The sequence below is a fragment of the Pan paniscus genome, chromosome 1, assembly GCF_029289425.2.
Source record: "Pan paniscus chromosome 1, NHGRI_mPanPan1-v2.0_pri, whole genome shotgun sequence".
In the NCBI taxonomy this organism is placed as follows: domain Eukaryota; kingdom Metazoa; phylum Chordata; class Mammalia; order Primates; family Hominidae; genus Pan; species Pan paniscus.
In genome coordinates this window covers 91,762,462-91,783,374 of record NC_073249.2, presented here as the reverse complement: position 1 = coordinate 91,783,374, position 20,913 = coordinate 91,762,462, and the positions used below count along the sequence as shown (strand labels likewise).

The 20,913-nt window shown below is 49.9% G+C and overlaps 1 protein-coding gene across 3 annotated transcripts in view; it reads left to right on the top strand.

The window, feature by feature from the left end:
* The window catches only part of KIRREL1 (kirre like nephrin family adhesion molecule 1), a 106,041-nt gene that overhangs the window by 59,483 nt on the left and 25,645 nt on the right, over window positions 1–20,913 (top strand). The window contains exon 1 of one of the 3 annotated variants that reach the window (XM_063598974.1): window positions 16,360–16,430. The exons of the other annotated variants lie outside the window; for them this stretch is intronic. The gene's annotated coding sequence lies outside the window, so the exon portion shown is untranslated. Of the gene's footprint in view, window positions 1–16,359; window positions 16,431–20,913 lie in introns of those variants that run through there. 3 annotated transcript variants of the gene reach the window in all.

Sequence of the window (20,913 nt, the reverse complement as noted above, 5' to 3'; positions counted from 1 at the left end):
TCACACCTATAACTGCATGTTGTGTTTATGTGTATAAGTCTGTACTCACCTGTACGTTCCTTGAGAGCAGGAGGCATGTGGGATTCTACTTCCTGTCTCCATCCCCCAGCACAGCACCTGACACACAGTAGGGTGCAGGTGCATTAAATATTGAGTGGGTAAATGAATGAATGACATTCAAGATTTGGCACAATCTGGTCAGAGTCTAGCTGTCCTTTCTTATCTTTCATAAACAATAAAAATGCAGCATCTTAAGGTTGCCATGCATAAGTAGCTTGCAAGTGTATTTAAGGGGATTATCACTTTTAATCCTTACAACCCTGCCCTTCCACAAATACCCAGTGACTCAGCCACACCAGACTCTTCCCCAGACACACCACAGGCTTCTCTGCTCATGTCCTTTCTGTTCTTTGTGCCCAGAATCCCTTTACTCCCACATTTCCTGGTTTGAGGCTTAATTTTGCCCTTTACAGAGACCCTTTTCAGATTCACCCTCTCCTCTTTTCCCATTGTTGGAATTGATCATTTTCCTCCTAAACACCAGAGCTGATGATTGACCTGAGCCTCATATTTAGCTGAAGCTATTTCATGTAAATTCCTCAAGGACAAGGCTATTCCTTATTAATCCCCTTATTCTATGGGACTGAGCATAAACTCTGGCACATAGTAGGTCCCCAATGCTTGTTTGCTAGTTAGAATAGAATGGAATTGAGCTGAATTGATTGTTTAGGTTTCAGAGTTCTTCCAGTTTTTGCTGGAACCACAGGACAGAAAGAATCAAGAAAGTGGTGGGGATGGGCCGTGTGCAGTGGCTCACACCTGTAATCCCAGCACTTTGGGAGGCTGAGGCGGGTGGATCACGAGGTCAGGAGTTCCAGACCATCTTGACCAACTTGGTGAAACTTCATCTCTACTAAAAATTTAAAAATTAGCCAGGTGTGTGGTGGTGTGTGCCTGTAATCCTAGCTACTCAGGAGGCTGAGGCAGGAGAATTGCTTGAAGCTGGGAGGCGGGGTTTGCAGTGAGCTGAGATCGTGTCACTGCATTCCAGTCTCGGTGACAGAGCAAGACTCCATCTCAAAAAAAAAAAAAAAAAAAAAAAGAAGAAGAAAAAGAAAGTGGTGGGGATGGGTTGAGACTGAGGGTGGGTGAAGGCAGGACCAAAGGGGAGGCTGCTTAACCACGATGGGATCTCTTTCATAGAAGTTATATAAACAAAATTTCTTGCCAACAAGTTGCCTGTGGATATTTATGGAACCATCATCATTACTATTATTTAATTTTTTATTATCCCAAACAGCATGCTGAGCTTTGAGTAAAATGCTGATGGCCAACCTATGCCTGTACCAGGAACTTGTAAGGACATTTTCTCAAAATGGTTCTCCAAGCCCTGTCCCTGTCCTCAAAGAACTCACACCATCTTGAGATTTGGAAGGCATCTTCCATGTCTTCTGTCCAACCATTCACTTTACAGATGGGGAAACAGGGCCTACAGCTGTGTGCCTCACCCACGGTCTCCCTGGCAGTAAGTGGCAGAGCTGGAGTTCAGATCCAGTTCTGATTTCCAGCTGATATGTTTTGTTGCTCACTCTACTAAAACCTGCCTCTACCAAATTGTCATTAGAATTCCTCATATTCTATCTTCCTCAATTCTGTTCAATTCAACAAATATTTATTTTATCGAGTACCTACTCCTGCAGAGAGACCTGTGCTGGGGGATGTTGAGACAATAGAGCAACAGGGAAGATGGAAGTTCCTGATCTTGACAAGTTTACTACCTACACTGTGGGTGGAGGTGGGAGGTGACTGGGGGGTGCGTTTTTATTGAGCACGGCACCAAGCATCTTCAGACTCATTTATTTGGGCTTTCTTGCTTCTCCCTTTTTTGGGCCATCCACCATCAATCACCATTTTACCATGGATGAAACTGGGACTTAGTGAGGCTGCACTGGCACCTGATTGACACTAAGCACCTGTACTTGCGACTCTGCTGCCTGCCTTCCCCCTGAATGAATGAGAACAAAGAAGCCTGGGGTTGCCTAGCCTATTCTTGGCCCACCTGAAGAAGGTGGGAGCATGGAAAGAGATTAAACCAAGGAAGGGGAGGCGGCTTCCCCAGAGCTCCTAGAGCTTGACTTTCGCTGTCATGACTAACAGCTGTTTGCATCTTGCCAGCTCCACTCTCTTTGGTCCCTCTGGCCCCCTCCACTCCCTTCTGGTAGAAACACGGGTTAAGTCCTTACTTTTGCAGCTCTCACCAAGCAGGGGATTTGAGAGAGATCAGCTGGCAGGTCTGGGGGACTAGAATATGGGATATCTTTGTTAAGAAACAGGTGAATTATGTATCAGTAGCCTCAGTTTCCCCAACCTCATGGGCAAGAGTGGCGGCCCCACTTCCTGTGCCCTGGCCGCCGTCCAAGTGCCATCTCAGGAATGCCAACATATCGTGAATTTGTGTGCCTTGCAAATGCTTTATTGGCACCTCGTGGTGTTGAAAGTCATGTAATTATGAGCAGAATGTATATGTCGCCAGGGCTGCCTAGGCGCCCTCCCTGCGTCTCCTTCCGGGCACTGCAAATATTGAAGACTGGCTTAGAAAAGAATCAAACCTACCCACCTTGATATCTATGCACCCTGTAGATAAGGTTTTAATTGAAAATCGGTTCATCTGTTCCCCATGCCTAATTACAAGGTGCCTGCACTGCCAATGGAGCATAAGGACAGGAGCCCAGCACCCTCCAGGAAGGCCTGGGGTTGTGGTCCCACATGGGGACAGCAGTAACTTTGGCAGCTTTACCTCTTCCGCATCTACCACCTGAGGACTTCTGGTTTCTTACCCATGAGCAGGCACTGGTGTTTGCAGGGAGGACACTCCCTCAGCCCCATCCCCCTCCCTCTCTGGCTGGTGCTTCTGCAGTGAGGACAGGATGCAGCTCACTGCCTGCTTCCTCCCTTCTGCCCTGCCAGGGATACACTCCTCGCCCCCCCTCATCCTGCCCACTCCTTTCCTTTCAGCCCAAATGGGCAAAACCAGTCTCTGTTTGTCAACACCATTCCCTTTCACCTCTGGGCTTGCCTGGAGGCCACTCGCCCTCTTCCAGGGCGCTCTTTCCCCATCCTGCTTTGTACCCTCCTCTCCCGAGAAGCCCCTGCAGTGGTGATGACAGATCTTCTGCCCTTGTGTCTGTCTCCCAAGGACTTGCCTTTCGCGTCAGGCTGGAGCATCCACCACCATCTGCAATTCCTCCTCACAGGGCAGGGCAAGGTTCTGCACCTGGGGAGTGATCAGCAGGGGTCTAGGGGTGAGGGAGCAGGCCAAAGAGCCCCCAAAGGCTGATGCTCATGACCAGGAGAGGCAGGGGTCAGGTTGGCTGTCTTGCCTGGTTGGGGCTTAGGAAAAAGAGGAGCACCCATCACCTGCCCCAGGTGTGTGCCTATGGCCTTCACCCTCAACCACCTCTCCCTTGGCCCTGGTCACATGTCACTGCTGTCACATTTGGCTCCAACAATAATTCCCCTGCTTGGAGGGCAGGAGGAAGAAATTCGTTTTCCAGCTCCAGCCGGGCGGCTGTGAAATATGATTTCTAAAGTGTTAATAATGCATCACGTTTAGATAGCACTTTACATCTTCCAGAGCAGCTGGCTGGGCGGGGGTGCTGGCAGCCTGGGCTTGGAGCTGTGGGGCTGACTCCTGGGTTTCATTTCTGAACTTCTCATGTGGAACATGTGCCTACTCCTTGGTGCCTTAGTTTCTCCTTCTAAAACGGGGAAGGAATCATTCAGTCTTGGCCTTCTGCCAGGATATGGAGGTGCCATATCCCAGCATCTTTGCCACTCCCATCTCCTTCTTCCAAACCTTCATTTATCTTTTTTTCATCTTCTCCTAGGAGGACCCCAGCATTCCTTCCTTCCTTCATTCATCAAACCCTAATGAAGTGCCTGTTGTGTGCCAGGACCTGAGGTGCAGAGATGTTACTGCCTTTGGGGGCTCTCAGGAGTAGATGGGATAGAGGTGTGAGTCCCTGCCCCCAGCACTGTGGCCTAACACGAAGAGAGCTGAGGGTTGACACCTCCACTCAGCTTTATTTGGGGTTTGGGGACATGTGGGATGGTCTCTGCAGGATGCCAGAGCTTCCAGGAAATCCCAGCCAGCTCTTTCTGTTATCCCAGAAAGGAAGCCCTGCCTTGTCTTTGGTGGTCTGCTCAGAGCCACTAACCCTTTAGGGCCCTTGACTTCCTAAGACCTGGAATCTTTCTCAATCCTCTCTCCTGTGCTTTCATTTGTGTGCAAGATAAGTACTCCTGTCTTTTAATTTGTCTCCAGGGCTTTTCACAGACATAGAATATTCCTCTCTATTCATGCCACTGAGCTCTTTCCCACCATCACCTAAAGGCTTGGGAACTATTTCTCCATTAGTCAGTTCATATCCATAGCCACTGCTTCCAGGAAGGCCTCCTAGGATGATCTGAGGAAAAGAAAAGATGTGTAATAGTTTTTTGGGGTCACCCCAGGTTTCCTGATTGCTCCCACTCAAAAGACAGTTGCTCTTGAAATGCCAGAGTATCCAGGTACTCCACTCTTTGCAGCAGTTGGTCCCCTGAAAAGTATATGGAAATTCTGCTTTTGTAGGTAAAATAATATTAATTTCCAAGAGACCTGGATTTCTAGTTTCTAGCAGTCCCGGTTCTGTCACCAACTGTCTGCAGTGTCTTTGGACCTCAGTGTCCTTATGTGGAAAACGAGGCCATTGAAAAGGTAGTACCCAGGGGCTTTCTCTAACCTTCTTTGATGACACTGCTACTTCAAACAAATCCTTGGTGAATTATTAGGTAAAGAGAAGAAGCCCTTTGATAAGCATGTAATTGCCTTCCAGTTGATTGATTTCACTGGGTGAGTTGGGGGCTTGCGATTTTCTGGAGGGGAAGCTTGGCTGTGCTCAGTAATGTCCTCATAGATTGCTTGTGTCTTCAGCTGCGTCTGTGGCCTGCGGGTCTGGTCCAGAGTGGAAGCTCCCAGAGGGCCAGGCCTCGGGTTCTGTAATTCTGTTTGCACTTTGTCCTGCACCACCACTGACTCAAAGCTTTGTGGTGCCTGGGATGAGGAAGACACTTCCTTCCTGCCCTCAGGCCCTCTGACTCCTCTAACTTCCTAGGAAGACAATTCCTCACCAAGTTTTCCCAACGGGTTGCGCTGCTGCTGCTGTTCAGCTGACACCATAGCTGACGAGTTATTAAAAATCCTTCATTATTATTCTGTGCTGTCTCTCCCTCCTCCCTCCCTGCCCTGCCCCAGGCTTCCAAGGCCCATGGCTGTCACTGAGAAATGCCTGGAGACCCCTAGCCAAGAGCTGAGGCAAGCTTTTCCACCCCCTCCCTCAAAGTGACCCCCATGGATGTTGGCAGCCAGCCAGAAGCAATGGGTCTCACCCAGGGTTAGGAATTCTGACACCTAGGTTTCTGATCCTGCTTTCTGCAGGCCTCGGGGAGCTAGTGCAGGTACTCTGCGGCTCAAAGGTCTTTATAGCAAGAAATAGTTGGAAGCCAGAGAGGGATTTTCAGTCCCTCAGGGATCTTGGTTAGGGAGACATCTCTTAGGTATGCACATTGCAGACGACATCTGGGACCCGATGCTTCATCCCCTGGGGAGAGAGTGACAGGCCAACTCCATCATCCCATTCCTGAGCTGGAGGTCCAAACCCAGCTCATCCATCACCCATCCTGATAATCAGATTTGGCTGCGGCAAGAACAGAACATAATACTCAGCTCCTCTCCCAGACGCCGCAGCCGACATGTCCTGAGAGATGTGGAGGGCCTTGCTCTTTGGAGATGCAGAGAGGGAGTGGCAGGACCCGGAGGGAGAGATCCCTGCTCCTGGGTTGTGGGGCAGATAGGAAGTGTCTACAGAGCAGTTCCACACCCTTCACAGCACCCTTCCCACTGCATGTTTCCCATGGGCACCCAATAGAGCACTCCTGCACCCTGTGTCTGGGCAAGGGATCCCAGGGTCAGCGCTGTGGGTGGGAAGATGTTTTGGTTCTGCCTTCCAAACTGGAGTCCTTTCACTTACTCCCTGTCAGATTTCTCTCTGCAGGAACGTGCCTCTTCAGATCTAACTCATTCTATTGTTGTCTGAAGCATCAAGTCCCTTTTTCCGGAGCCTCACAGCCTTGGCCCAGCCCTCAAACCCATGTTCAGCCCCAGTTTCTAGCACCCAGCCTCTGGGACAAGAATAGGACTGTAGGGGAGAACGCTCTGGGTGTCCGGGTTAGAGACAAGGGTAAGCATCCACAATTAGCTTGAGAATTCAGGGGCCAACATGTCCACCTTGGCTTGGCCTCCAGGTTGAGTTGACACTTTTGTTTGTCTCTACCTTTGTTTGCCTAGATGAATTCTAACTGAGGGCCCTCATCTCTCCAGAGGTGGGGGCAGAAAAAAACTGGGATTAGAGTTAGGTGAAATGAGATTGGGGTTAGAAAAGTGGCCTTTAGGATTAGGGTAGGGAATACTCACCTGGGGTGTGGGATTTACTAGTGCTCAGTATGAGCATCAGGGTAGGCAGGGGTGGGGACTCAGGCTTGAAGCAGCGATTACTGTTAAGGATAGAGGTAAAGTTTGGCTTATTATGTTCTTATTTATTCAATAAGCACCTATTGATCACTTATGCTGTACCTGGCTCTGAGGGGACTTGAGATGCTGTGCCTCTTCAAGAGCTCATGTTCTAGTTAGGATTTGGGGTTAGAGTGATTGCTAGGATTAGGTATGGATTGGAATTAGTGTTGAGGTGGACATTGGGTTCGGGGTTACTGTTTGGGGTTAGGGTTGAAGTGGGAATACGTTTAGATTATATGTAAACATACAGGTTGGTGTGAGGTTTCTGTGTAAGTTCCTTCCTCCAAGTCTCTGCTCCTTAATTCTCTCCTCCCACTGCTTACCCAACCTTGTCTGTGCTGTCTAAGGCTTCCTGGACTTACTGGAATCCGTTTAATGACAGCGACCATCTGCCACCCCTGCTAGTGATCAGCCCCTTCCCCTTTCCTCTCTGCTCCTCCTTCGCCTTTCCTAGCAGGGAGTCTGCATCCTGCATTCCTGGGCAGGGTTCTGATGACATCTGTCCTCTTTCACAGCTCACATTCTGGGGATCTCTGACCTTTGCCCCTCCTTCTCAATCTCCCTGTCTGTAGCCACCAGGATGAGCCAATTTCACCCATTCCCACCCTCGTTCCCTTCTACTATTGCCCTGCACAGCTTAAGGCCCTCACACTTCTATCTTTCATGCATGGGACCCTTCTGTCTTTAGCTGAGTTCTGCTTATTACTCTCTCTCTCCTCCTTTGATCCCTTTCCCATGTCCTTCCAGAAGTCCCCTGGTCTCTTACTTCAATCTGCCTGTTCCCCCTCCACTGAGACTTTTCTGCTGCGCCTTCCTCCTCCTTTAACTCCCTTATGAGAGGACTCTCGACCCATTCCTCCAACAGCCTCTGCTTGCCTCTTGGGCTGGAGAAATTTCTTTTCATCTCCCCTCATCAGTAATATGGGGCAGATCCCTCAGAATTCCTGCTCTTCCTGGCAGCCCAGCCAGGAGCAAGTGATTTTGTAGGAAGAGTCATTTCCATGCAATACAAGGTATTGAAGAATGCTGGAGTGGGGGCTTGAAGCAGGGAAGTGTCTCTTCCGCTCTCATCTTATTCCAGAGTGAAATAGCATGACTCCGGTGCCATCTCCTAGCCCAGAGTTTAGGGCACATTTAGGGGGTGGCTGGATGAAATACCCAAATTTCAAGAGTGGTTTGGGAAGGAAGTTCCAGAACTACCTGAGCAGAGGTTAAACTGCTCCTGTCCCCACCTTCCATTTCAGAGAATTCTGCCTGTAAACCCACTGAGGGCTGAGTTTCCGGAGGCTTCCCTGTGCCCTGCTCTGTCCTCTACCTCTTCCTTGTTCTTGGAGCCCTCCTGTGCCCCCCTGAGAACCTAACCCCCCATCCATCCATCCATCAGAGGTTTGTGAGCTTGATTGATTCTGATATCAGGAAGCAAAGGCTGCTCGTTGGAATGCATGGCACCCTGTCCCTCTTGCTGGGAGATAATCGAGAGGGAATATTGCCTGGTCCGGGAAATGAGGTGCTAAATTTGTTGTGAGATAGGTGTCACAAGCAATCAAAACGAGCCTTTCTGCATCCAGCCCTGGACAACTAAATGAGAAATCATTAGGTTATTGCAGAGACCAGGGACAACAGAGGCGGAGGGATGAGAGATCCCCTCCCTATTCCTTGGGGGTGGACAACACAGGGAGATCAAAAAGGGAAAGGAAGACTCAGAGATGGAGTGAAAGAGTGTGAGAGAAGAGGCAGGCTGCTTTTTCAAGGTTTCTCCTACACCTGGATGTGGGGTATCCTCTTTGCCACAGCTGCATCCAGCTCCTCTCTAGGCAGTTTTGTGTGATGCTTTAGTGGACACCTTCATCAGTCACATGTTTCTGGCCTCTCCTCTGGCATCTAGGGTGGTTCTGAGGCTGAGATGTACTGACAGGACAGAGAGACAAGTGAGCAGAGTTGGGTGCCCCCAGATCAGCAGAATTTGGGGTGAGTAGAAAAGCTGAGACAGGCTCATGTGGGAGGCTGATGAAGGCACAGTTCAGGGTGGCTGGTTTTGGTAGGATGGGAAAGGAAACTGAATACCTCCTTTATAGCCCCTCTGGGAAGACTGCCTGGAGGACGGGGATTTGAAGGTTGCATAGCAGGCTGTGGATGGATGTAGGTCTGCTGGGAGATGGTGGAGTGGCTGGCATGTGGACAAGTAGGTTGCTCTCTCTTTCTGCTAATACTTGCCTCCTTCATGGAAATGAGGGCACAGAGCTGCCCTGGTGTTCACATGCTTTGGGGTCCCAGGAACAGTCATCAGTGTGCATGCCCTAAAGAGAAAGTCTCTCCATGTGCCCACACCACAGACTTGCAATTGGTCACTAAAATCATGTCCCCCACCAATATCCTGTAAATTTCTGAGAGTGGTAAGATGAGTGGTTTTGGCTTCCCTGGCCTCTGCTCTTGAAGCATTTGTTTTCTGCCTGACAAGGAAACTCAGTCAGGCAGAGCAGGGAAGAACAAGGGCTCTAGCGTCATCAGCCCTGAAGTTCTACCTCTGGATACTCCCTCCTCTATGCAAGCCTCTGCCTATTGACTGCTGCCATATTGAGACCTGCTCCTACAGCTCTTAATTATGGAGCCTCCACTCCAGGCTTCCTCAGCTCCCTGCAGGAAATTAACATTCTGTGCCCCCTGTACGTGTAGAATGAACCGAATTAGATGGATCGATTCAGCAGCCGGTTGGAACTGCTTTTACTTTACGCAGAATTGATCCAGATGACCCCAACCTGGGGATTCTAGGAGCGCCTTTGCAGGAAATATTTTTAATGGAGATTAATTGGAAAACTCTAGCATGTCCTGCTTATGTGCAGAAAGTGCCTCATTCTCCCTTTTGGTGGCTGTATACCAACACTAGTATGTTGACGTGTGGTAACACACGCACGCTTACCTAGACAGGTGAATGCATACAAGGACACATGTGTCCCCCCTTGCACGCAGATACAAAACACACTGACATCACCATAGGCAGCCTCTCTTCCTTTCTGATTCTTCTCAAGCCTGTCCCCAAACCTTATCAGGCTGACACACATGGCCCTGTGCAGCTTAGATGTGCCACAGCTTCCACTTTCGTCTTTCTGAATCTGGACCTCTTTCTTTGTCTATGTCCATTCTCTCCATAGCCCAGAAGTTTCTGCAGTGCAGAGCCAGAGAAATGTCCAGAAAGAGAAGGCATTAGATTTTTAAAGATGCCCAATCCTGATTCCAATTTATTTATGTGCCTGAAACCCAGCCACTTCCAATTGCTCACTGGACTCTTATGTTTCTGTGTCTTGGCTCATGCTGTTCCCTTTGTTTGAAATACTCTTCTCCCAGTTCTCTGGCTGTCGAAATATTTCTTGTCTTCAAGGCTCAATGCCATTCTGGCCGATAAATGTGCATTTATTGAATACCTACTCTGTGGCAAGCAAGACCACCTATGTCCAACTTACGAGGCTATAATAAGGGCCCAGAGCTATAAAAGGCTAACATGAGTCTCAGCCCAAGGGAAGACCAGTTTGGAAGTCAGATAAGAAAAAAATGCAATGTATTTGTTCATTCAACAAACATCAATTAAGATATTCATTCAACAAGCATCTATTAAGGCTGTAAGCTCCTGAGTGGAATAAGACCCCCATGTCCATGCCCTCAGGAGTATTCAGATTGCATGGGTTCCTACATCATTGCCCCCCATCAAGTCGGCCCTGATTTCGTCTCATCAGCATGGGCTACCACTGCATGACACTGGTAGTCTTTCAGCACTTATTTGTTAACTAATTTGTCTCCCCTGATAGAATGTGATGAGCAGGCAACTTCCCATTTTCCAGCTTGCCCATCCCATCAAGCACACTGTTTGGCTTCCAGGAGAGCTGTGCTCAACATACCAGCCAGGCTGAACTGTTTCTAGGATCCTAAAAGGCCTCACTTTCCCAACTTCACACTGCTGTCTATGCCCTCTGCCTTCCCAGGACAGTTTCTTCTCCCTTCTCTCTCTGCTTACCAGGAAAACTCCTACTCATCCCTCAGATCTTGTCAAAGACATCACTTCCTACAGGATTCGTTCCTGCACCTCAGGTACTTTCCTCCATGTTGCCCCATCATGGCCGCTGTCGCACTGTATGGACTTGGTGCTTGGGTATGTCTACCAGACTTGAAGCTGGATGATGGCAGGACTAGGTCTGTCGTGTTCACCTTTGTATTCCAGGGTCCAGGACAGTGTACAGTATGGTAGGCATTCAATAAGTATTTATTACATGAATAGATGTATGTTGAATTGAATTTATTTTCTCTGGAGGGTGGTGTTTTATACATTCATCCTTAATTCAGAAAAGCAAATAATAAGCTTTTACTGAGCACCTATGGTGTGTGTGGATGATGCACGACTAAGATTACATTTATTGCCTCAAGAAGTTTGCCATCTATTCGTCTGGAAAAGGAGCCAAAATAAAAAAAGTTATAGCTGCAGACTAGACTCCAGGTCTGAATCCATATGATTATGTTCAAGTCCCATTACCAAGTCTTTGGCGTCATGGTTAACTGCCATGGGGAAAAGGTTTTACTTATACCTTTGACTTCCATCCTAGACTGTTTTTTGACCTGTTCTTCCCCCTTCAGATGGCCCTGTTTAAAGAATTCCTTCCTTTAAACTTTGAGTCCACCCTAATTGACCTGTTACAAATTGATTATTTGATGGGTGTAAGTCCAAAGTAAGAAGAAAATTTATGGTGTGTAAATAGAATGCTAAAGCATCAGAGTTGAAAGGAATCCTAAATATTACCTAGAGCCCTCTGGAGCATTGCTGCCAGGTGGCCATCCAGCCTTATCTTGAACACCTCTAGTGATGGGAAGCCTCTGCTATGTGCTATTAGAAAATTTTATGTGAATAACAGTATCTATTCCTTGGGATCTACAACTGTTAATGTCTATCCTAGGGCTTGTATGGAAGGGGCAGTGATGGGGTCTGGGGACACACCTGTCTTATGGGCATGTCTAGTGTCTGCCAAGCCAGCCTTTCTTAGAGGCACTAGTGGAGAGCCAGGGAGAGTTGATGTCTACAGCATTCATCAGAGCCCCATACCTTCCCATATTAGTTGCTCACCTGGCTCATAGACTCAGATGGTTCATCTGGAAATTCCAGCCTCTGGAAGGAGAATAATGTCTAACACCTAAACCTGCTGGTCTTTTTTTTTTTTTTTTTTTAATTTTGAGGTGGGAAAGAGGGGCAAGGGGAAAGAGGGGGGTGGGAGGTGAGGAGGCATAGAAATGTAATAAAGCTTTTAAAATTAGAAACAGAGAGGGGTCCTTCAGAGTGCTTGCCTGGTATCAGAAGATCTGGATTTACTTCTGGTTCTTTGGTTTCAGGGTCAAGGAGAGAATGCCCTCCTCACTGTTGCCCAGCTCTTTGTGGATTTCTGAGTTGAGGCTGTTTATTCAGGAGACTGTTCCTAAAAGTGCCAGGAGACCTCTAGAGAGGGTCTGGGACCAGCCTGCATTTCTTCCTGGGCTTCCAGCCTGTGGCGGGGACCCAGGCACCATTCTGGCTCTTCTCAGATTGTGCTTAGAAGCTCTGTTGGTGACAGTGGTAACTAAGAATGCTGAAGTAAGCAGTGGGAGGTTTTCAGAGCAGAACTTGCACTTTCCTTAATTATGGAGCCTGTAGGGAGGTGTCGTGCCCAGAGGGGATGGCTTTACTAAAAGAAGGGAATGGGGTTAGACTCCAGGAAAAATTTTGTGCCTGCCCAGGAAAAGGCAGGATGGCAAGAGATGAAGGAGTAATTGACCTCTCTTCTAAGAGGTGAGGTTAGAGAATCCCTTGAGGATGCCTGCGGAAGGGAGGTGAGCTGTGAGCCAGCCTTGGTTTGTGGGGAGACACAAAGGCCCTGTCCTCTGTTGCCTTCTGTGTTACCTCATATATAGCCCACCTCATTCTCTTCTCTCCCTCCTTGGCTAATCCTTTCAAAGCTCCCTTCCATTTCCCAAAGACTTCATTCCTTTTCTTCAACCTAGAAGCTCAAGACCTTCAGATGAGGCCAGAGGGTGGGAATCGCAGCCCGGATTTCTGCCTGTGGGACCCCACTGCCTCTGCCGCCTGCCCTCTTTCCCCTCAGCTTTCTCCAGTTTCTTCTCTCTTGTTCTTTTGTCCTTCTTATTTTCGTTCTCATTTTCCTCTCCCAGATGGTCTCCTTACTTTATTCCTTGATTCTCACTTCTCATTTTTTATCAAATTTCCCAACCTTCTTTTCCATAACTCCTCTCTCATCACCTTTTTTTTTTGTTTCTTCTTTCAGTGAAGGAGGGTTTCCAGGAAGAGCCTCTTCTTGCCCCACCATCAGTGCAGGAAGAGTAGGCTTTGGGATGTGCCCTGCCTCTAGAGAGGGGCCCTCTGTCATTGTGAGGCTAGTGCCAAAGCCACCAGGAATTTGGAGACATGCTAACCTCACATCCCTCCCTCCCTCCCTGACCCTCAGCTCCTTCAAAATAAAGAATGTTGGAGTGGCGACCATCAAGGCCTTTCCCACCTACCTCCAGTCATCATTCTAATTCAGTTCTCTTCTCTTCCCCTTGCTTGTCTCTCTGTCCTGTCCTCTGTTTCTTTCATACCATAGTGTCCTCTTAGCACCTTTCTTCCTCACCTGACCTTAAAACAATCTTTAACAGCCTCTTGCTTACTTTTCCCACAACTAGCTTTCTCTTTTATCTCCTTTGCTCTCTATTTCTGCCTATGACTCTTTCTTGTCATCTTTTTTCTCTTCCCAGTCTGACTTTGCACATTGAGGCATCTCCTTCAGTGTCCTGCGTCTCAGTTTCCTTCCCTCCCACTGTGTGGACCCTGGGAATTGCTGGAAAGCCAAGCCTTGGACCCTGCCTCCATGTGCTCCTGTAGGTCAGGGAGGCAGGTGCAGGGCCTGGATGGAGAGGACAGAGGCTCCCCGTCCCTTTCTGCTTTCCCACCCCAGCTTCTGGTGCCTTTCTCCATCTCTTGCAGCCTTCTCTGGCCCTGGCCTAGTTTCTGCTCTCTCGCCTCCTTCCTGCTCTGTCTTTTGCTCTCCTTCCTCTTAGCCTCCTATCTGAACTAAGTCCCTACCTGCCACCTGCCTCCTGTCTCCCCTACCTCCCTTCCCTTGCCCACTAAAGCCAGATTGAAATTCAGGTTTTCAGCAGAACCATCCATCAGCCCTACCACCCGCTTTCTGCTCCCACCTGTCTGTCATACCTGCTATAGCCAACACATTTAGGCTCCCCATGCCATTGTCCTTCCCATAAAACATTCTCAGGAGCCCTTGCCAGGGTACATTTGCATAGAGCTGTCCTACTAGGTCTGGCGCAGGTGCCCTGAGCTGGAGGTTCAAATGGGGCAGGTGGGAGTGTTTCCAGCATCACTTCCAGCCTTTTCCATGTAGAGCTCAAAGTCCTGTGAGTGGGCCTGGGCTGGCAGGTCGCTTCAGGGATCTCAGCTGCCTGATCTCTATCCTCCTTGCACCACCATGAGCCCTACTGGAAGGGATGTGAGAAACTCTGATGGGAGCTTCTAATGGGAAAGGAAAGGATGGCCTCTCTTCTCCTATGCCGGATACCTCATCTGGGTCCTCAGCCTCTGTCTTAGTGACACACACCCACAGACCTCCCTCCACATCCCTGCAGGATGAGGGAGGAAACGCCCCAGGGAGGAAATGCCAAGATGGGCCCAGGTACACTAGTTCCTCCCAGCAGTCAGTGCTGAGTCCTTAAGTGTCCTCAAGGTTTGACCGAGGCCCCAGGTCAGCAGGAGGCAGGGGTGCAGTCTGAGGACATTAGAGATGGGAAGGCCCCTGGGGGCCAAGTGAATCTTCTCCTCCCTTTTACAGGCTAAGGAGCCTGAGACCCAAATAAGTGAAATGAGCTCTCCAAGTCACACAGCAAGTTGGTGGCAGAGCCAGGACCAGACAAGCCCACGTCTCCTAACTTCTGGCTTAGGGTACTTCTGTCCCTTCCTGGCAGGACTGTGCTGGGCTGATCCCCCTTGCATTTTTCAGGGCTCTGTTCCTGCCTCTTGAGGTGACTAATCCATAGGCCCAGAACAGTAAACCTTCTTGCCCTGTCACTGTGAGCACCAGCCAGCCCCTCCAGCCAGCCGCTGCAGCTGGCCTCTGTGGTCTGCTCAGATGCAAGGAAACCAGGCCAGACCATGGCCACTTGTAAAATCCCATCTGGTCCCTGGAAAGATTCCCCTACGGCTGTCCCTACCATACCCCCAGCCTTAGAGACAGACAACAGGGAGGCGGTGGCCAAGCTGCTTGGATGAGGGAGGAGAGATTGATTCTTCTGTCCATGGCTTTGGCTTCCTGGGATGAGAAAGGACCAGCAGTGGGAAGGCGGTAAAAGGTGGATTCAGTCTGGGCATTTGAGGCTCCTACTGTTCAGTGTCTTTTTCACTGCAAACTGTGAAATGAAGCCAGAGAGCTTTGGTGGGCAGAGACAGGAGGTGATAATAGTCCTTAAATGTTTAGAAACTTGTCTTTGGGGAATGCCGTTTGTCATTTCTCTCTCTTCGTCTGATGTCCATATCACCTGACATCTATGTGCAGTCATTCCTCTGAGATTATCCACTGAGAGCAAGGCAATGGAGTTTTCTGACCTCTGATGCCTCATCTGTCAAAGGAGGGGGTTAAGGGTCTCTAAAGTCAGTCACATCAAAATTTGACATTTTAGGATTCTGGGCTGGGCTGTGTATAAGGCAAAATCAACAGACCCAGACCCCTCATCCGCAGTAGCTGGGCAGGCACAGAGCTTTACTCTGGGGAGCCTCTGCCTGCCTCCATGGCCCTTGCCAGGTTTCTTTCTCTGGATCTGTCCTCACCCTGCCCAGCCCCAGCTCAGCACTCCCCTCCCTTCCTCCCTCCTTCTTGCCTTCTCTTCTCCTCTATCAGAAGTGCCAATCTCTCCCTTTCTTCTCTCCTTCGCCCTTCGATGGCCCAGCCTAGAGAATTGAAATCGTCTTTCTCTGAGAGAACCCAATGTGAGGGGACCTCTCTGGCTGTTGTATTTTTCATAGAGCAAGAAAGGAATGACCGGTTGGGGGGAAAAGAGTCCTGCGGGGGTGGGGAGAGCCAAGATGTGAGAGCAGAGAGGGAGGGAGAGTGGAGTGTGGAGAGATTTAGTTCCATCTGAAAGCTGTCTGTGCGAATCAAAGGCTTCCCTTTGAACCAGCAGCACGATCTGGAGTGGAGAGTGTGGGGACTGCTCTGGCCCAGGGGGTTCATTACTGCTCGTTTGATAAATCCGGGGAGACAGGGCCTGTCCTCCACCACCCCCTACTTCTGCCGCCTGGTCCCCTGGCATCTCATGTGCTTGGCCCCATTCCCTCTCTGGTTCCGGGCTGGCCTGGCAGCCCAGGCTCTGGGAACATGACCATCAGGGCACGTGTGCAGAGACACGGAAGCAGACGGGCATCCATGGGTGCAGAGACAAGTACTTGAATGTGGGAGGGGTGTGTGTGCGCATGTGCTTGCTGGTAAATGCATGCACTTGTGTGTTATGGTACGTGTGTCCCTATAAGAAGTGTATGACGTACTTGTGTGTGTGTGTGTGTGTGTGTGTGAATCTAAGCATTTCCAGCCCCTCTAGGATAGATTTAGAGGTCACTTCCTAGTTCTTTGTCAAAAATGGGATTCGACCTTGTTGTCCTCCCGGTCTTTGCAGGAGCAGGAAGTGTGTTCACACACAGGGACTGGCCTAGCTCTGGACCCCAGTGCTGTGATGAGGATGGAGCAGGGAGCTGGAGAACAGGGATAGTCGCCCCAGGAGGATCAGTGTTAAGAGGGAGAGAGTGCTCCAGGTGAGGGGACAGTATTAAGGGGAGGTGGAGAAGCCCCTGGGGAACTGGTTTTGCACAGTGACCTGAATCTGAGCTGGGAGGTTCCAAGAGAAGACAGCAGTGGCCAGGCTGCTGAGATGGCATTCCAAGGGAGCCAGTGGCCTGGCTCCTTGCTGTGCTCTCTGTCCGATACTTACCAGCTGTGTGACTAGACAGAAGTTTCTTGATGTCCCTGAGCCTTAGCTTTTTTTATTAAGGATAGTAATTGTGCCTACCTTATTGGGTTGTTGTGTATAAAAGTGGCAGTGGATTAGTGAGCTGCACAGAACAGTCATTGGCCCTTTATAAGCAGGGGCTACTTCTGCTGGTAGCTACTGGTGGCCTGAAGGTTGGTGCTTTATGAATCACCAAAACCTCTCTGGATGCTGTTGACAGTTGTTCCAGCCTTGGCTACTGCTCCTCCCTTCATGTAGGGACATCTAGACCAAGTCTTCTATGTTGGTGGCAGTGTGTGGGGCAAGTCCTGCGTGGCTATAAAGTGCTGGCCAGCCCAGAGCTGAAGAGTGCAGCCTCCCAGGAGGTAAACAGGGTTAAGATGGGAGTGTAAGCTGTAGGGCAGGAAGAAGGAGTGGTAGATGGCAGAACTTAACTGATAGTTCTCTTCTGGGTAGAGGTCATGAATCTCGTCCATTCCGGAGAGACATCCTTGATATCCCTGTAGCAGAAAATACCTGAGTTCACATCCCATCTCTGCCACTTAACAGCTGTACCTTAGGCACCCTCAGCCTTATTTCCCTTTTCTATAAAACAGAGATAATAATAGTGGATTATTATGCAGAAACAATGTCTACAAGGCATCTGCCTCGGTGCCTGGCACATAGTTGGCATCTTATAATTGGGAGTGTTTATTATTAAGGAACATTGCTGGGGTTGAAGGGTCAAGGAAGATAAATCAAAGCATCTCTGTTATCCAGGGGCTCCCAAGAGTGTGGGGGAGACAGAAACACATACATATGGATAACTTTTAATCCAAGGCAGGCTGTGATAAAGTGTTATAACCAGAGGCCCCAACAATGCAGTAAGAGAAGAGGGAGGGAATGATTCCCAGTCTGAGGCTAGAGGGGCTTTGCCTTATGGGGTGTGGGTGGTGAGGGTTGTGGGCTAACCTGAAAGGATGGATGTCTGAGAGAGAGGCAGAGAGGATGCTGGTGGGCGATTAGGGTTACCTCACCTCTCACCTTGCCTCACCTGGGGAAGAAGCACAGAGCTGCCACGCCAAATTCCCTATTGTTCTCCTAATTTCTCCCCAGGGTCCCTCTGTGCTCCTCTCACCCCTCAAGACTCTGATCTCCTCCACCTAATTAGACTATTCACCTGCCTGCAAACCCTGGCTGGGCCTTCTCGTAATTTCCTATCCGGTGAGAAAAACAGAGTGTCCAACCCTGGGGCAGGAGATGGGGTGCTGCCAGGGCCCCCAGCTCCCCTCCCACCTCTGTCTTTCTCCTGGTCTCCATCTCTCTGCCTTCCTTCCCCCCTGCTTTGCCTTGGGTTTCTATTACTCCATGGGTGTCTGTCTCACTGGCTCCTCCTGGCACTTTTCTCTCTGGATTTCTGTCGGCCCGGCCTGCGTCTTTTCCACGCTGGGCTCTTTCCTACAGAGCTCGCCTCTTCCCTTCTCACTCTAGTCTCCTTTCCCTCCTCGCTCTCCCTCTGCCTCTGTGTGGGTGTCTGTCTTTGTCTCTGTTTCTCAGCGTTGTCTGCGCCTCTGTCAGCCTTCTGGGTACGTGTGGGTGCGTGTGAGTATGTGTGAGTGTGCATGCCCTGGCACACGGGTGTGCTGCTCAGTTTTTCTCTGCCTGTCTTCACAATGACTGCTTAAGAGCTCACCACAGCTGTGATGGTGTCTGAAGGCAGGGAGGGAGCAAGATCAAAGCAGGTGGGAATACACTTAAAACATATGCGCAGAATCTCACTGGCTGGCCCCAGACTGGAGCTGCCAGAATTTGACCCAGCAATGGTCTGTTTTCACTGTATGTCTGTGGTCAGGAACTTCCTGGTTCCCCTCCCACCTGGCCCCCGGGAGGCCACCTTCCCACCCCACATAGAGCAGTTTCCTTGTGTTTCTGTTTGGCACTGGTTTTATTTCCTGGAAGGGGGCGCAGGCATAGGGACGGGATTGAAATGTCATCCTCAGTCCAGGGCAGGCTCTGCTCTGTGGCGTGGATGGTGGACGGCCAGGCAACCAGGACCTGAGAGGCAGGTGTGCACACAAATGTGTGCCTAGGACACTTGCTAGGCCACTTGTCCTGGGTTTTTAGTGGCTTCTTGACACTCAAGGGCAAACCAACACCTCATCCCCCTTTTACATTGTAATGCTACTGGGTCCCCTCTCCCCTTCCTGCTAACTGATCAGCCATGCCCTGTCCGAGGCCTGCACCTCACTGCTCAATTTCTAGGCTTTCTCCTCTGCTCTCCCACATCCCCCTCGCCACCACCATATGTCAGAACTGTCCAGAGCCTGTTTCCCTTGCCCTTCCCTTCTCTGCTCCACATTCTCTTTTTCAGGGAGCTTCCCAGGACCGACTCCAAGTTCCACCCAGCATTGTTCCTCCTCTCACTGAGAGGAGGGTGCTGTCCTCTTCACCCGCCCAGCCTGTCTCTACCTCGGTGGAAGTCTGTGAGCCTTCTGGGGTCAGGGGCATGCTCTGCCTCCTTTTCTGGATGGTGGTTTCACAGGCAGGACTGTGGACTCGGATTTGCTCACTCTCACTCCCTCAGTCAACAGACATATTTGGAACACCTGTAGTGTGCCAGGCAGCAGGCCCTGCACCTGGTGATGGGCTTGACTATAAGTGGCACAGTCCAGACTCCTGGAGTTGCCCCTGGGGCAACAGCAGGGATGGGGTGGCCAGTGCAGTGTGGGCCCTACTACAGCAGAAGTGAGACGTGAGTAGGAAGGCCTTGAGGGAACTACACGAAAGTCACGGGAGACGTCCCAGAGGAGGTGACTGTTTGAATCCCGAGGGAGCAGGGGGAGCAGTGTCCACCCCAGGGAAAGGCCTGTGCAAGGGCATGAAGAGGTGAGAAAGGCCTAGTGGGTACAGATCAGAGAGAACAGGACTTGGTGAAGAGAGACTTGGGGCGTTCCTGTAATCATAAGCCAGGTCGGCATAACCCAGGGGCATCTGAACTCTATTTGGGATTCTGTGTTGGCTGCAGGGGCTGTTTTGGGACCAGAAAACATTGCCAGTGGCTTTAGTAGGCTCAGGATCTAGGCTGCCTTTCCATCCAATTAAATTCCCGAGATGTCTTTACTTCCCCTCCTTTCTGGACTCTGCAAGGTTATTACTTCCATCCCCCTGTGTCTGGACTGAATTGCTTCAGTCAGGCCTAAATCAAGAGGAAACTTCAAAACTCCCAGAAAGTCAGATACCACCTTCTTTGTCATGTTCCTATTGAGGTTTCCAGTTGTCCCTCTAATTGTCTAACTGTTCAGGAGAAATAATGATCATAGCTGCCATTTAGTGCATACAGGCAAGGGACTGTACCACGCATAGCATACACCTCATCTCATTTTACTTTGACAGCAATCCAGAAATAGACATTAACATTCCCCAGTTTACCAGGGAGGAAAATGAAGCTTAGCAAATAACTTGGCCAAGGTCACTGGGTGAGGAAGCCACACAGGCAATATATAAACCACAGTCTGTCTCCTAAACCTGTGCTCTTAGTATTTGGGCACAGAGGGATTTGGCGTTCCTCAGTCCAGGCTTGTCATTGTACAGGTGAGCAAATGGGGGCCCAGATGAGGAATTGACACACCCAAGGTCACACCACTCCTCATCTCCACAAGACCCCCGTTTCCTGATTCTTACTTCAAGTGCTTCCCATCTCCATCTTGCCGCAGGGTCAGCTGCTTCTTCATTCCAAGTGGACAAGGAGCCAGCTGCTCACTGTCCTTGAGAGACTTCAGCGAGAGACCAGGGTGTCCAGGCTCCATGCAGGAAAGCCATGCATATAAATTCCACCTCTGAGCCAGGGCTCACCAGCAAGCCCACTCTTAAGCCCTTGACTTGGGCTCCGGGGGCCATGGGAAGGAGAAACGTGAGTGTGGAGAGTTTGCAGCATATAGCTGCACTAGAGAAATGCGCAAGGATATGAATAAATTTGAATAATAATGAGGACAATGCTTGAATTAATAATGTTGGCTGCTCACCTGACCCACCCCTCCCCCAGGATCTCAGCACCTGCCACCCTGATCACTCAAAGGGGATTATCCTTTAGAAGACATGAATGAGAGGTCAGGTCAGCAGACTTGAGGAGTCACTCATGGAGTATGGGAGAGGGAGCCTGTTTCTAACTTCCTGGCCCCTGCAGACCCAAAGACCTAAATTTGCACACTTAATCAAGAGTAAAGAGTCTGCCTCATGCTAGATCACATTCTGGTTATCAGTCCACTCTAGGCCCCAGCCACCTCTTTTTCAGACTCCTTTGTGTACAACAA